At 42.8% G+C, this 17,215-nt stretch overlaps 1 protein-coding gene and 1 long non-coding RNA gene across 5 annotated transcripts in view; both read left to right on the top strand.

Moving 5' to 3' along the window:
• Positions 1 to 10,070, top strand: part of foxb1a (forkhead box B1a) — a 55,567-nt gene extending 45,497 nt beyond the window's left edge. The window contains exons 1-3 of one of the 4 annotated variants that reach the window (XR_005076709.1): positions 587 to 2,870; positions 3,763 to 9,320; positions 9,696 to 10,070. The gene's annotated coding sequence lies outside the window, so the exon portion shown is untranslated. Of the gene's footprint in view, positions 1 to 583; positions 9,321 to 9,632; positions 9,663 to 9,695 lie in introns of those variants that run through there. The other 3 variants (XR_005076712.1, XR_005076707.1, XR_005076708.1) reach the window with 3 other exon arrangements.
• A 485-nt stretch (positions 10,071 to 10,555) lies between these two features.
• LOC119025164 lies at positions 10,556 to 13,798 on the top strand. The gene is made up of 3 exons (XR_005076713.1): positions 10,556 to 10,803; positions 13,193 to 13,291; positions 13,632 to 13,798. It is a non-coding gene; the product is annotated as an uncharacterized LOC119025164 (long non-coding RNA).
• Positions 13,799 to 17,215: the final 3,417 nt, after the last annotated feature.

Raw genomic sequence — 17,215 nt, 5'->3', positions numbered from 1 at the left:
AACAACTATAAAATGCCCATAATACAATTTGCAAATGAACATATATGAAAAATGTTATCATATTGAATTCTTACACAATATGCCGCCATGCGTGTTAACAATAATTAAGGTATGTAAAGTTACAGCTTTATAATATATATGATATATCCAGAATAAATGTTGTACCTGTACATATATAACAATTGTTTATATGTTGACCTTTTTGTTGGTGAATGCTGCAGCCATACATTTTAACATTATATATGTGATTCATATATGAAAATATTTAAATGTATGACATATGTGAAAAACCCATCATAAAAGTTGTATATGTACATATATATGAATTTTATACGGTACTGTATACTGCAACTACACATATATGTGTACATCAATGTGTTTAATTCATATATGTAAAGATATAAAGATATATAAAGATATAAGTTTATGACATATATGAAATACCATTGGTAAGCTGGTAATAGTAATATGTCATATGTATAAATAATTATATGTGTGGCATATATGCCAAAATATATAACTTGCATAATAAACATTCATGTTTGTAATATGTAATAAATATAATATACTTTATGTGGTTTGAACATGTACATATACGGTATTTCATATATGTATATACATCACATTTGCGTATCCGGGGGTTTATCAATTAGTAGGAGTAGGATCATGGGAGCTGCTGTCTTCATTATGAAACAACTACAATCTGACACGAATGAGGCAGAAATATCACACACAAGTTGACGCAAGTTTTATTCACAGTACATTTGGTAACATTCGTTGACTTCCTCACTCTCTGACTCTCTCCCAGGAGTTATAGCTAGGGCGACCAAATGAAGTGCACCGTTACCTTGAATAACAGCATTTGGGATCATGTAAGTAAACAACTCAACACACTGTATAACAAAGATCTAGTTGTTTTTAGACTTTTTAAATATTGCAATGTTATATATGACACATTTAACTCAAATATCATATATGCCTCTTAGAAAAGCTTGTGTAGAAATCTCAATATTTGGTGTTAACTTGCTGTGCAATTTTCTCAATTGCTCCTGCAGTTTGAATTTCAATGCTTTCTCCGCAACGTCCGTGGAGGGCTTCTCCCTCCGCTTTTGCCAGTTCTCTTTGAGGTCTTGTATATTTGGATTTCCCGCTTCACTGCTCCACCCCAACATGTTCATTTCCAACTGCCCATCTCCATTTACAACCTGTTTTTATCAACTTTTTTCACAAAGCACAACAAAACAGAGGGAGGGTAGCCTCGCTGCTTGTGGGGGGCGAACACAGCCAGGAACATTGTCCATGAACTTCTCCTCATCTACATCCCCCAGTGTTATAGACAAACAATCCTTTCCATATGCAGTGGACGGGGTCATGGCGTTAACAGAGGGAGGAATGCTTTGGGGAGAAAATATTGTCCAGCAATGACACAGAAGTAATTTGGGTCTCGCTGAGTGATTTCATCAGGGCCTTTTGTTGCCTCAAAGTGTTTGACCCAGAGGTCCCTGTCAGCCCTGTTGTTAATGGGAGCCGGAGCAGAGTGACAGCCCCAGAAAGTAAAACATTTTACTACTAATAGTGGGCCTCCAGAGGCTTAGGCATAAATATTTAAGCTCTTCTCCCTTGTCCCAAATACTGGGGGGTCTCCATGGTGCATTTATCTATAATGCAAGAAAAAGAGCAAATATATCCGCTAGATGCTTCTTTACCGGCTTGTTGGCACTTTTTTTTTCACCACACCCTCAGAGTTGTTAAATGGAATAAGAGGGTGAGTTAACTAAAAGTTTTTGCAGAAGGACCGTGTGTTGTTTTCAAGCCTCGTCCAGCTTCTTGGGGCCGCAGGACCGCAAATATAAACTCCCGTCATCAATGAGGTCTGAGAAGATTTCCCTAATATAGCCCGGCACGGAGGGGAACGTACCAGGCCCCGGCCTATTTCTCAAAGTAAACTTCATTAAAAAGGCTATGTGGCTTGTGAAGGTGGTCTGACGTGCCTTGAATGATGGTCTCCACAAACAAAGCTGCTACACAAGCCATCGAATTATCTCTGTCAAACTTTGGCGTAATCTGAGCTGATCCTCTTAAAAATATTTAAATGAAAACATTTGCACATCAATGGGCCTCCATGGCAACACTGTGTGTATTCTTCTTCGGGGGTGCCTCTTTAACACTGAGCTTTAGAAAAGCACATCTCCTCTGTTGTGTTGACAAACAACAAAACAAACAATATTAAATGGAGGAGCTGAAGTTTTTCACATCATTGATGGATAGGGGGAGTCTGAAAAGGGCCGAAGGGAACTCGAGTTGAATGAACACTCAAGTTTGAGACGCCGGTAATTATATGATTGGTGCTCGGGGGATGTGTCGTTATACATGGGCTATAAACCGGAGAGCGTTTTGAATAAGATGACCAAGGTTGTGAGAGTGAATCTAACGCAGGACACTGCACAAGTATTCACTGAGCCGCCTCATCAGTACTTTATGGCTGCATATTATTGCTCTCCGTGGTGAGACCTGTGAGGAGCACCTCTCCCCCTAGTGGCAGAAAACAAATCAGCCCCCCGCATGAACTCAGAATCATCTCGGGTCTGACTCCCTTTACCCAAACAGCTCCGGCGCCTCCTGAATACATTACGACACAAACCCGAGCGCTTTCACGGGCTGCAACAAAAATGTGATTATGTTTGTGAAAATAGCAGTGCTTCCGTGGTACTTCCTCTGCATTCTGGGGGAAAAAAAAGGGGGCGATGTATTAATATAGCTCGTGGCTTAATTGGGTTTTTGGATGGTGGATTAATTAATTTGTGGCTAATAGGCACAAACACGAGAAAACAAACTTCTTTACTTTAAGCTCGGGCTGTACATGCATCTAAGTAAGTAATGTAAATTATGCAGATTGTGTTGATTCTTCTGACAAAGAGGTTTTTGCAAGAGGTGCTTTAAAAGATTACTCCTTCCTGGCATTTTATCAATTGTACACTCGCATAAATAAGTTACGCCGCAGATTTGAATTATTAGTCTGCTCTGCTCTAACAAATATTGGGTGATGATTAACGACAGGGGTTGTTTATAAGTGAACTAATATCATCAATTTTACAATACAATAGCATGTAGGCTACATAATGTACCACATATACAAACTGCTACCGATTTCTACAACAACAATACAAATGTAAATCTTTACCGAAGTTGTCAACCTCACACGTTTTTTGCGAGAGTTTCGATGTCGGTTTCAGTATTTAGACTTTCACACGACACAGAACTGGCGTTCTTAGAGCAAATTATACTTTTTCTGGTCTTTGAATCTGCAGTTTCATCTGAAGTTTCTCCCCTGAAGAAACTGGATTTCTGATGCAACACAGAAAAAAAAGACACGGGGTTCGGCTCAGCCTTGTAACTCTGCTGCAATCCATGCCTGCAAACTGATAGCTCACAGAAATAGAGCCCCCCTGGTCCTCGGCATGAAATGTGCTCTAATCAGCAGAACATCAATTAACAGTTGGAAATAAAATGTCACCTTGCCGTTTCAGTGGGGAGGGAGGGTTGGTGGGGAGAGAAGACTTCTCCCCCTCAAGCTTTCATTTGGAAAAGTTTTACATTCTTTCTTATGGTAATTCTCTGATTGCACTGTGCGCCTAATGCCACTTTCATTTACCGGGGGTGTTAATTATGTTTGCAAAGTTTTAGAACTCAACAAAGCAATTAGAGCCAAACTGTTGTAGCAGAAAATGTAATTATTCAAATATGTTTTTTTTTTTTTTTCAGGGTCTGCTGTTAATGTGCGTTTTGTACCAGGAAATGTCAACAGAGATATTGTTTTGACAGGTTAATTGGAAAAGACAGTCAGAAAAATCCAATATGATTTTAAGGGGGATGTTTCCCTAAATACGAGGGTGTTAAACAAACATAGAAACTCAAGCTTTATTTGCTACATCACAAAACACAAGACTAATCCTTGTTTTGTCCAACCAATCGATCATTTTCATTTTCATTTTGTTTGATTTAACACAATTTTCATGTTCATCGATGCAGATGTTTCAGCATGAGGTCACACCACCCCTTTATCCACTTGTGTCTGCAGATTTTGATCCAAAATGATGGGCTTTGGATCCTTTTACTCAAAAAACAAAAAAAAAACAAAAAAAGCAGGATGGATATGACACTATATGCTGAGGTAGGAGTGTGCAGCATATATCAGCCTGAGTCCTGCCTGTGTGATAATTCTCTAAAGTTAAACAGCCATAAAAGGCTTGAGAACTCTGACCTTCACAATCTAACTAAGCAAGAGACGCCAATGATGTGGAACAGACCCATCGCGGCGCTCACATGATGATAAACTACACCCCAGCTTTGCTAAAAAATAACTGTATGTCTTCGATGACATATATAGCGCCAGCATTTCAATACGATCCCAATTTATTTTGCACTAAAATGGTTTATTGTCGGCTATAAAGCATATGCAGCAAGAGGCGGAAGGACGAGGCTGCCTCAGTGCAGCGAGTGTGTCTCAAAGGCATATTGTTCTCTGTGCAGAGCTCAAGAGCACATCTCAGTGATGTGCCTCGGCTCCACGAAGGAGGCCGTAAAAAACTATCAAAACTTATAAACCTTATCATTAGTCTGCCTCTTGTCACTCATCCCTGCTACTTAACTCACAGTTAGCTGTTTTCGTTCGACGACTTTCTACAAACTTGCGAGAAACTTCTATCATGAGTGGGAATTTTGGCACAACAAGAAATAATTTGATCTCATAAGAAGTGTTTTATAACAACTCCCCCCCCACACACACACACACACACGCTAACCGAACCACCACCACACACGCAGACACAAATTCAATGAATTTACAGACATGTACGCTCCCGAGCAGTATTTGTCACTTTGTGTCAAAAAAGTTATCATAGAGAATCAAACGGGGGAAAACAAAAGGTTTCGCTTGTTGTTGAACGTGTCACGATACCGGGTCATTTACAATCCTATAACATATTCAGACACTGAGCAGATAAGCGAGCGATACATCTTTCACCACGCCTGCCCTTCACACTTGTCATAGCAGCACCATAAACAGCATCCATAACAATTGAGCCCACAGAGGGAAAACCTCCAATATGCAGAGGAGCCTGGAGCTAGGGCACACTTTGCAAAAGAAAAAAATGGATATGTTTTTCAAGTCGCTGTGAAAATTCGAAAAACATTGTTTCTTGTGACAAGTGGCGCGTTCTCGGCAGGAACTTTTATTTTTTATTTTTTGCTGCAAACAGCCCTATAATTAATGAATAATGTAGTGTTTAGAGGGAGCGTTCCATTATTTGTATACTTGGTGGAGGGAATCTTTATGCGTATGTAATTAATCATAATTAAGAAGGTTTTGACAAGAGCTTGGGGACAGAGCAGACAAAGCCCTCTTTCTATATTCCCAAGGAGGGCAGGATGAAATGATGGGAGAGCTATGCAGGCAGCTAATGAGATACGTTTCCCAGTTATTGTAGGTCTTGTTGTGATCTTTGGTTTTCCCCCGTGTTCAGGGAGCTCACCGAGGGTTACAACCGCTGGCTGGAGGAGGGAGGACGCACACCTCCTTGTTTCTCTTAACCTCCTCCTTAGATCTATTACAGTGCACTTCACAAGGCTAAGTACCATTTAATTTAGTCGCCCTCCCATATTTATCTTCTGCTCGTGATTTATGGGGTTCGAATCTATGCGCCGGAAATGTAGGGTATCTTTTTACTGTGTCGGTCCACAGATTTTCAGACGACGTTACACAAACAGCCCTTCCTACCTTCCTTCCCTCCCTCCTTTGATTAATGTTACCAAATTATGAATGCGGGTCAAAGTAATTATTTACAAATTATTACAAGTTATTTCTATGTACATTTGTGTTGTTTGCACATTACATCTTTGCACTTGTGGCATATAGACTAACTTTTTTGAACGTATCTATAATTGTTTATCTTCTCATCTTGTCCTTTGTAGTGCTTCCCCCTGATCATTTTGTTTCACACGGTGCTTTTTAGCACAAATTTTAGCATACGACTACACATGTGACTTGTGTGTATGTGACAAACAAACCTCTGAACCCCTGAGAAATAACATACCACACATCTTAGATATATTTTATTCCCTTTCTGAATAGTAAATGAAACCATAAAGTGAAATAATCGAGATGAGCTGAAGGTCTTCAACAGTGAACAAGCATCTTGGTTGATCCGATCATTAGTGGACGGCTCTCAGCGAGTCAGTTCACACCTACAGCGGCATTACAGTGCGTCTCTTGAGTCGCCACTTCTGATCCGATCCTCACTTCACCGCTCTTTATGCAAGTAAACGCGTCAGAGACCAATTGCGTTTGTTGTTTTTAGCTGGAAATCCAACAGCGGGTCTCGTGTGTATTCAATGAGAATCCAGCGTCACCTTTAACTGCAAAACAGCTCTATGTGTCGTCTGTGCAAGCAGCTTAGTACAACCTATATTTGTTGTCAGGCAGCGATCTCTAGCAATCATAGTATTTATAACGGGAGCAAAGGAGGAAGTCAGGAGTCTGCTGCTACTGCGATCTTTTTCATAAAATTAACCAAGAGGTTTTACTGACTAAACGTACCCAAACCTCGACCATTTCAAACTGTTATTAATGTTACAACAAAGACCCAGTATGTCTCTTGTTGGTAACAGATTGTCTAACAGTCATAGATGTCATTCTTGGAACAGTCACCCAATCGTTTTGAGTGTCCGTGGCAATCAACCCATGAAGTCATAGTGTCGCTTTTTTTGTTTCTTTGTGTTGTCAGATTATCAATTTTTGGTTGGCAGAGAACATATGTTTTTCCTTCAGCGTGGCCTAGAATTTGGGTACACACAGCTAAGAGAATGTAGCTCATATGCAGCTCAGATAACCTTATTATTATTCATACGTGTACTTAGACCCGTCCACTTGTGAATGTATCACCCGGGATGCATGTTAATGCTAGGTGTAAACAGGGCGTTATCCACACATGAAACACCAGCAGGCTCTGTTGTACTTACAATTAAAGAGGAGGTGCAAACACACCTTAACAAGTTCTGCAGCTTGAGAGAGAGGGAGACTGATGAGACAGAGGTCGGTGACCTTAACAACGAGGAAAGTTCATGCAGCTTGTCGGCACCTGTGTGTGTTTGACTGGCTGCGTTAAAGGTGTCGGACTGTTTGATCAAAGTCCCGAGACTCTTCAAAGTCCAGAGTGCGAGATGAAGAGGCGCCCGGGTGATGAATGACCTCGTCCCTCAGTCCACCTCTCTAATTTTCCTTTTTGGAAAATGAAATGAGCTCGTCTGTGTCTGCGCTGCTCGTTAATTGCTCCTCACGAGTAGCGTTCGAGAAAGTGGATGACAAAGTGAGCATACCATCTGCAGCAGCTGCTTACCGGAGGCTAATGCCCCGAGAGCACGCATACTGTCCTGACACTGGCATTTCTCACTCCGCGCTGCTCCTGCAGTCAGGAGCAAAAAAAAAAAAAAAAAAAAACACCTCGGGTTGAATAATTTAGCCGGCGATCATCCACAAAGGCAGCCTGAGCGGGGATGGCCTCGAGGCTGCATAGTTTACACATGTTCCATTTCTGTTTGGATGCTGTAAATAAAGACGCGGTTTATGTTCGATGTGAGTGAAAAGATCGGCGAATCGATTACCGGATCCGAGTGGGAGTGCGATGACTGATATTTACTATAAGATCATCATGAGCAGTAAAGAGTGGAGATTTGTTGAGTGATCTGCAGCGCTGTCCCACTTGGCGAAGTGCTGAATTGTGTTTGATTTCATAAATAATTGCAGTCATCAGGGACACACATTGTTTTAGGCTTAACCGTGTTGTTTACCCATGCCACATGTCTGAGGGAGAGACACTGTTGTGGATACACATCGCCCTCAAGGAATCTTACCAAGGGCCCACGGTTGGCAAGTGTATTAAAGGCTTCTCCAGTGTGTGCGCATAAGTGTGTGCCTTTGTGTGTGTTTGTTAGTGTCTGTTGTGTGAGTAAGTGAGGGAGAGAACTTAAAAGGGGGAGAGAAAAACAACATGCATCCAGTAGTTGAGGTATTTAGGCGAAGCTGTAAGCAAACACATCCGTGGCTAATGAGGCCTGGCATATGGAGTGATGATTGGAATTCATCATAGCTCACTGTTGCTGCGGTGCAGGAGTGTTACTCTCCATCACTTAGACAACCACTAAAGACAAGAAGAAGTAACAGAGCTCCTTTTTTTTATATTTTTCTTTTTTTTTTTTACCCCAGTGTTAACAAATTAACCGACACATATGTGGGCCAAAAAAGAAAGTTGAAAAGGAAAGGTGATTGATTGTTCCCCAGCTGCCTTCCTGTCAGCTCGGTTTTCTGTCAGCAGAGGATACATGAAAGATGGAAACCATCAACGCCTCTGGCCCAAATCCCACTTTGCACTCACAAACGTAGAAATTCTTCGAAAATAACAGAAAAGCAAGAACTTTTCCCATCCTCGTGACCCCAAGAGTTTTCAGAATGAGAGGGGCAGAGCAGAAATTTCTTTTGGAAGAGGTGTGGCGCACACTTCCACATGTGTTCATCAGAGCCTTGTGAGGAAGTCTCTGTGGTGGACTGTGTGCGTGTGCTTTTATTTTTTTTGTGCACAGATGCGTACACTTTGCATTTGTGTGTGTGTGTGTGTGTGTGTGCTGCAGAAAGCTGAGAGGTGGAGGAAGTGCAGAGAGCTGATTAAGAATCGGTGTTTAGGCTTCCTCTGCCTGTGTTTCTGAGCTGGAGATGAAAGGCAGCGGAGGTGGAGGTGTGGGTGCAGGTGCTTGAATCTTCATCTGAGTGTCTCCCTGCACAGTGGAGGGACTGCCGTGTCCCTATTATGGGTGAGTGCGGCGAGCTCAATAGTCCCAGTCACCTCTCAAAAAACACAGCGGCGCAGTAAAAGCGGCGTGGTGCCAATTAGGATGAAGCGAGCAAACATATGCCTCCTTCAGAAAAAAAAAAAAAAAAAATCCTGATGAAAGTGCATATTGATGCCATAAATTAGACGAGTACAATAGATTGTTGGGTGTTTGTGTGTAAATGTTTAATTAACCTGCTTGCCTACATCGCTGCTGCGCTTCGCTGCTGAGGAATCAATCTACTTAGCAACCCATTTAACAATACAAGGCCTGCCTTGTATGACACATTCATTGGGGACAGCCGAGCAGTTGTTAATGTCTTCAAATTAACAAAGCCATTAACCCAAGTGATAATGGTCGGTTTTCGTGTGTGTGTGCTGGTTGTCCAAGGACGATAACTCTGAATAAAACCCCGGGACTAATTTTCTTTATGGCTTCAGGTGAGTTATCTGTGTTTTTGATGATCACGGACACGTTTAAATCAGGGTGCTAATGACGTAGGATGTGTTCGAACTCGGGAATAAAACCGCGAAGTGTCGAATAGAAATGTTAGTAATAATCAAAACAGCGTGTGTGAAATGGCTGTTTGTTGTTCAGCCTCGGCTCTCGGTTTTTCACTAATTCAAATATTTATCACGTCGGCGCCTCCATATTCGGCGTGAATGCCGCGGAAACCTTTCGACAAATCTTGATTTTAACACCCATTAAGTTCTTCACGGTTTGTTTCTTTTTTTTTTTTTTTTTTCAAACAGCGCCACATAATAGCGAGCAGTCTGCACCCCTCCCCGCCCCCCCCCCTTTTTTTTTTTTTGCAGAGATCACAGAACACAGAGGGGGCCATGATGACCCCGTCCCAGAGGAGCCTGCTGTTTTGCCTGCAAGGTAAAGAGCTGGGATGCAGAGGAGCTTTTTGATTTAATCACCGTGCTCCGCGGTGCACACTGTGTACTAGGAGGAGATGGCAATTATAACGCCCATGCCGGCCTGCTGTCCTGCCCGTGTGGTGATGTATTCCCCGGGGCGTCACGGGGAGACGGTGGCGGGGGCACCGCAGCCATGAAAGAGAGCAGCATTCCCCCTGCAGACACACCAGGCTTATCACACTAAGAGCCAATGACGAGCCGGATCACTGGGGCGTGCCACACTTAGTTAGTGCCTCCGTTTGAGGAGAATAAACACTTCAAAACAAGGTTGTTTTTTTATGTTTTCTTTCGTCAGTACTTTTCTGCCAATCCAGACAATCCCGGCACCACACTGACCCAGTTTGCCTGCCTGCTTCACAATCGATTTGATTACACAGCTTTGTGTGCGGTGGTTTTCCTTAATCCTCGCATTACCGCCACTCTCACAGTCCAGATTTAAAGCCCCCCTTTGATTGTATTGTTTATACTAAGAGGAGAGGATATGGTATTATGATACAATATTGATATTTCCATAAATAAGTACGAGGTGCCGGCTCTCCCACATACTGCCTCCGTCAGACTTCTTCAACACCGAGAGGAACTAGCTCAACAACTTTTCATATTGGATCAATCCTACAAGGAATATTGTTGTTTATTGGCAAACATCCTGACACATCATCATACACAATGAAGCGGGCATGAATAATTAATACCCCTCTCGTACAAAATATTCACTCGCACTCCAATGGTGTTTACTCCCCTGCAGACATCCATACTGAGGATAACCTCTGCTGTTTAGAGGAGCTCTGCGCCTCACTTCTCCGCCGCCGAATGCTGAGGAGTTACAAGAGAGACGCGGTAACAACATGAAAGCAGCAGGAAATAGATCAGTAAATACACAGCAGCGCTGTTTAAAGAGTGGCTCGGAAAACACTGCGATTGTGTTTTTCCGAAACCAGGAAAAATAGCAGGCAAGAAGAGCCGGCGACTGCAGAGGCAGAGGCTGAAAACCTGTGCACAGGTGAGCTGATAATGGGCTTTAGGACAGATTCAAAACACGTACATGAAGGAAGGTTTGTTTAGCTGAATTTGTTTTATTGATGATAATAATTGCGTTTCTTTCAATCTCCTGAGGCTACATTAGCTAACTTTGCCCTCGTTTGCTGCCTTTGCTCATGTTTGAGCGACGGTTCAACACATCGTTGTTTGGATTGGGCGGATTCACGGCCTCCCGTCCTTCAGGATCCCAAAACTAAATTCACTTTTCAGCCACATGAATTATTCTCCAGACAAACGACCCCTATTGTTATTGCTCTTTCGCTGCATTTCGAGCACATTTCACATTAAAGTTGGTACCTCTGGTTTAAACAAAAAAAACCAACAGACTTACAAGTGAATTTTGTATACCTTGGTGAATGTAACCCAGTTGGGTCCTGTAGACCGTGTGCAGCTGAATATTCAGCCGCTGACTGACTGACTGATGGAAGATGGTGCAGCCCTGGGGAGACGTCTTTGTGGGAGAAATATGACACTCCCCTTGTAACTGTCTCGGAAGTCAATGCTATCACACTGTCAAACTCAGAACTCTCTTCCCCGCATTTCTTTCATTCCCCCCCCCCCACCCCTCCACCCCATCTCTGCATTCGAAATCATTCCCACAGCCTACAGCTATGAGCGCAGACTTTTAGTGCACGTCCGCTCTAGACGGGAAGTGTGGGGGACGGGGCGCATCCTGGGCCACCCTCACCAGGGAAAGTGACAGCCCGGATAATTGGCACTAATCAAGTGACTGCTTGTATTGAGAGAAAAGTCGCTATCTGCGCAGAGGAGAGGAGCTGGGCTGACCCACAGAGGTAGTGCCCAAGGCCCCTCACTCTCCCACAATGGAGTCTGTCAATCTGCAGCGTGTGACAGACTACCAGCGCAGTCCCTCTTTGGTCAATATGCAAAAAAAAAAAAAAAAAAAGGAAAAAAGAAGAAAGTCAGAGATAAAGAAAGAAAGGGGGGGCGGTGGAAGAGGAGCGGGAGGAAGAGAGACGTTTCCTATCTCACATGAAAACTGGGATACTATGGAGCGCATACTACATTATTCTTTTTTATAATTTCTCTCACAGCTATTGCTTTGAATTACAGAGGCCTTTTTTTTTGTCAAGAGCGGAGAAGGAGATGAATCAAAAATTCATCTGAAAGAAGTTCTGCGCGGGGCGAGGCGAATGTACCTCTGGTGGAGCCAACATTTGCAAAAGTTCCATCTCCTTAAGCAATTATTAGCGGTGATAGTTTGACATGTACAAGAGTTGTCAACAACTGACTTTAAACAAAGTACAAAGCAGAAGTAAACAGTGCCTGGGGCAAAATTAACTTGGGGGACTAGCCACCTCATGAATTATAAATGGCTATCTATTACTGCAGTGAGTGGCGCTACCAGGAGGCTCGGCTCATTGGAATAGACTAACCTATTTTCAACACATCTGACAGCGAAAGCACTAAAGAATGCAGTTCGGGGGGGGAAAAAAACGAGGCTGTTATTTAGTAAACGAGTTGTGTAATTTCTAAATTGTACCAAACTAACCATGGAATACCCTCAGGGACTCGTGTCATCTGTTATACACGTTTGGCTGCTAACTGCCATTCACTTGCAAATTAACTCCCCTCGCAGAGCACGTTTTAATCCACCTAATTAGCAAAGTGGCCTATACATAAAAGCCTGTGTTTTATCTTTCTAAATCCGCGCCTCCCCGACGCCGCGTGGAAATAATTGAAATTATGTCAGGCGAGATTATGATCGAGGAAGGGTGATTTTGACAAAACTGGACTTTGACTTCAATCTTGGCCGCCCCCCGACGATCGGCCCTCGCTTCCGCCGCATCTTGGGGGAAAAAAAAGGCAACAGAAAGAACATCCACAGGTACAGAGCGTTTCCTCTTCACATACCTTCGGAGTATTTCCTTTGTCGTAATTCTCACGGTGGAAATGTGCTACGTCTGCTGACCTGAGATGACAAAGAAGAGGGATTTAGAGGAGCTCCCAGACGCGGCTGTTGCAGGAGCCACGAGGAGTGCGGCTGGTCAACATTGATAAAAGACGGCGGCTTGTCCTAACCAGGGACTCGTGCCTAGCTGTGCCTCGTGGGCTCTCTTTCTCTCTCAGAAAAAAGGTGGTGAGACGTCTGGATTGGCACCTCTCTGGGTACACTGCGGAAAAAAAAAACCCACCGGAGGACCGCGAAGCCTGAACTGCTGTGTGTCCCCGCAGAGCAAAGGCGCACACCAAAGGCTTCTTTAGACATGCCGAGGAAATAGATGCTCGATTAAACGGGGCACCTTGGGAAGGATTTTTTTTTTTGGTGGATTGTGGGAGAACGTGTGAGAATGAGTTTCACCCTTTTTTTTTTTTTTTGTCGCATACAGAATCTTTATGAGGACACATCTAGAGGGGAGTCAGTTTCTCCTCCTGTCAGATAAGCAAGAAGACGATGAAGCTGCAGCGGGCGCACACAACTGTGAAGGGTGGGAACACTTTGCCTGACTTTCAGTGCACACACACACACACACACACACACACGAAACTCCTCTCCTATCCCCTTTTTGCAATTTGCGAGTCTTTGCACAGCATGCGCAGCTCTGCCTCATCTTCAAAAAGCCCAGTAAATACAATCTTTCTTACGCCAGTGGAAGTAAGTACATAGCTGAATACAGTAAGGGAAAACAACGCTGTGATCTGGCTCTACAAACACCATGATTGGCAGGTGTATGGCACAAAGTGGGATTCAAGCACGGCTCCGCACATTAATTGTAGCTTGCCGTTAAAAGGTTGTTAACCAATATATATTCAATGCTCCCTTTTTAGACTCAGTTCTGAGGAGTCACTCTTCAAGCATGGCGGCGCCGTGTGAGCTGCAACCCCCGCCAAAGATTCCAGGAGACTTGAAATACCTTTTTTAGTCGGAAGCGTCACGGCGGAACAACATTCCCCCCAGCTGTTTATTGGCAACAAAATAAACTAAAATAACTTCAGTTTGTTTTGAATTGAAAGTCTTCATAAATGAAAATAAACAGCGCTGCAGCTATGTGGCTGCCGAATCCTCTCCCCCATACAAATGAAGGGTGTGTTTACTTTGTGCACTTTGGCACGTCAGCGTTTAATCCTCCCTTATTTGACTTGATTGTTTTCGATAAGGTCCAGAATTATTTAACACCCTGGACACACCGGGGCCCGTCGAGCTTTGTTGTCCCCGGCACCCTCAGTTAGAGGTCTATGCTAATCTGAAGAACACAGGGTCTGGTGGAGGAACTTTGCGAGATGATAAAAGGACGGTGAACACAACACCGCATCGCATTAGCAAGGTGGAGTTACTTCTACTGACTCATAATTGTCCAACATGCCTGGGAGATACACAGATGAGTTCACGGGACACCCAAAAAAAAAAAAAACCTTGCCCTCTTGTTTTGCATAATGCTCAGCTTTGCATGGGAGCAGGGTGGGGGCACGCAGGGAGGGGCAGGTGCCAGTGATCTTCCCAGTGTCTCCAAGTCATTTTGTTTATCATTCAAATGCAAACCTTGTTCCATTATCCATGAGGGAGCGGGAGTAATGTGTTAATGTCCCTTACTCGTGGTCGTCTTTTGGTCCGAGCTGACAGCACGGCACCCGTCCTTGTCACAGATGATGAGAGACAAAAGGCAGACAGAGGGCGGCAAAAAAAAAAAAAACAGGTAATTACTTCATACCTACACGTTCATAAAGGCGACTCCCCTCAGCATTCATATTTCTGTGTATTATAATTAGGCCAACCAGGCCGCGGTCTGGGGAGGCGTTTGAGGACACACAGACTTTGGGACTTTGATTTAAATCTGAGGTGTCAAAGGAGACATGAAGGGGACCTCGGCACTTGCGCCCTGTTTATGCTTGCACGCAGGAAAAAGAGTCTCCCCTTCCTTTCTGCAGCTCTATGTGATTGATTATTTAGTGGGAAAACTCCGCAGCTCTGAAATCAGTGTGAAGCCAGCAAATAAAGTCAAATAACAAGGGAGAGTGCAGGTCTGAGGGAGGGAAAGATCTCAAGATGTTTTTGAAGCGAGTCAGAGTAGCCAAAGGCGAGCAGATCCTCACTCTTTCATATCCCCCCCTTTTTAATATTTCTGCCCCGTTTTAATGATGTGCTTCCTATCCTTGAGTAAAGTTCTTCATAGCCAGTCTTTTTGCCAGAGAGGATTTTTCCTCTTTGAAATAAAATGTAAGTATATATTTAGTCTCCTAGTTTAGAGGCTTGCAGGCCGAGGCAGAAATTCAAATTTGCGCTTTTATGAAAAAGCATATTGACGGTTGTGTGGCTATTGCCAAAATGTTAACAATGCATTAATAAACAGTGTGTGAGCTCAGCGGCGACGCTCTGCTGTGAGGCTTCGGTGTGTAAATTAATCAGAGTCAGGATCAACTTTGTGTGTACACACACACGAGGAGTTTGACTCTGGTTTGTACGACACGGAAACAGACTGAATAAGACAAAGTCTGATAATTGTGAATGTTCAGGTCCGTATTGTACAACAGCATGTGGAAAGAAAGTATTTGTGTGCAGACCAACACCATGAAAAGTCTGTATTCCAGCATTGTGTTCAGTAAAAAAGTGCAGGAGATTGTTCTTGTTGGTTTAATGAGTGCAAACAGAGGTGATTGACAAGTTAAGTATGACGTCACACTGACAAACCTTTGGAACACCATCAAGAATCGGATTGATGTGCTGATTTTCAACAACATTACCTGTTCTGATTAAAAAAAACACAATTCTGATACCAACTTTTAAAAATCATGATACAGATCTTGAGTGCCAGCTACTATAATCTTCATAATCTAAGTACTGACTGACATTCGCATTGTAATACACGCAATCTTCAGTAAAATAGGTACATATGTATTGGACTTGAATGCACATTCACTTACATATTGATATGATACATGAAGCGTATGACTCTGCTTTTGTGTATATTGGTGTATATTTATGTTTGAGGAAGAGTATGCAAGAATACATGTGTTAGTTGATAATCCAGGGTTAGGGTTTGTTTGTTTTGTGTTCCAGGACATGGATAGATGTAATGACCTTCATTAACCATCTTTTTTTTTGATAGTCTGTTGTCATTTTGTTTTACCTGAAACTACGCAAAACTTCTATTCTCAAAGAAGTCTAACTTTTTCCCTGAGCATGAAACAATGATAGAAAAAACGTAAAAGCAGTGCAAAGAAGCAATAAATGTAATGGAAGGAAGTATAGAATAAATACTGGATCAATATGTGTTTGATGGGTTTTGTCGATTATATGCACGCGAACATGTCGATATACGTTTTATGCAGCTTGAAGGATTCATATTGTCAAATGATGTACGCCGAGCAGAACATATATTGATAAGTACATTTTAAAAACTGCATTTAAAATTGTCATTAACAAAAAATAGTCACATTATCATCATCTGTACGTTGACAAGAAAAGACTGGGTACCAATATGTTTTAAAAAGATAAGTTATCTACATAAAATATATATAAGGAACTAAAGACAGATCTACTTTATGGGGACTTTGCATGAAGTAAAATCAAATATTGATGATGAAACAATGAGATCCAAAACAGCAGGCGGCTGTCATTACAACACCTATAAGTGTTAGATATCAAAGCCGTCCTTGTGATACGTCCTACATATCTATAATGAAGGCCTCTCATCACACTGTGTCCGTCTCAATTATCAGCCAGCGCCGCGTGCTTCCAGTCCCGAACCCCGAGGCCGCCTGAATGTACCTGCGTCGTCTCTTTTTTCCTCCTCGACTAAAAAGACACCGGGGCGCACTTCAAAGGACGAGCAGCCGGTAAAGTTGGCGTGTGTGACATTTCTCAGTCTATATTTTTTGAGGCAGGGTTAACGAAGACCCCGGAATACAAAAGATAATGATAAAAAAAGACACACAGTTTATCCGCGGAAGAACTCCTCCATAGGATTTCTGTCTCGCTCTGATCTCACACGATGACTACATCAACATTATAGACTTTTAATCAGATCACACTTCCTGCCAAGATCTCAGTTTATGAGCCTTTCACAAACTGTAACACTGACAGTTATAGCGCGCAGTTTAACGATGAAGGGTTAACAGCATTGTTGGACCTATTGTTCTGTTACAAAATATTAACAACTTTTCCAGCGAAGGCACTGAAAGGGAAATATGTATAGAACAACCCCTCCTCCTCCTCCTCCTCCTCTTCCTCCTCCTGCCTCCTTCTCCTGTCTTAAGGCGGAGATAGCCATTGAAAAAAAGTGCTGGTTCAGTCTCCCTCTGTCTCTGGGCATAGCTTTGATCAGTCCCACCTCAAGACTTATCCTGGAGGGAGCGCTGCACTCCTATTCTCCATGGCTAATCACACTTCCTGTCTTTGTCTTTATGTGCTTTAG

Source organism: Acanthopagrus latus, chromosome 8, assembly GCF_904848185.1.
Source record: "Acanthopagrus latus isolate v.2019 chromosome 8, fAcaLat1.1, whole genome shotgun sequence".
Classification (NCBI taxonomy): Eukaryota; Metazoa; Chordata; class Actinopteri; order Spariformes; family Sparidae; genus Acanthopagrus; species Acanthopagrus latus.
This window is presented reverse-complemented; position numbering and strand designations above follow the sequence as displayed.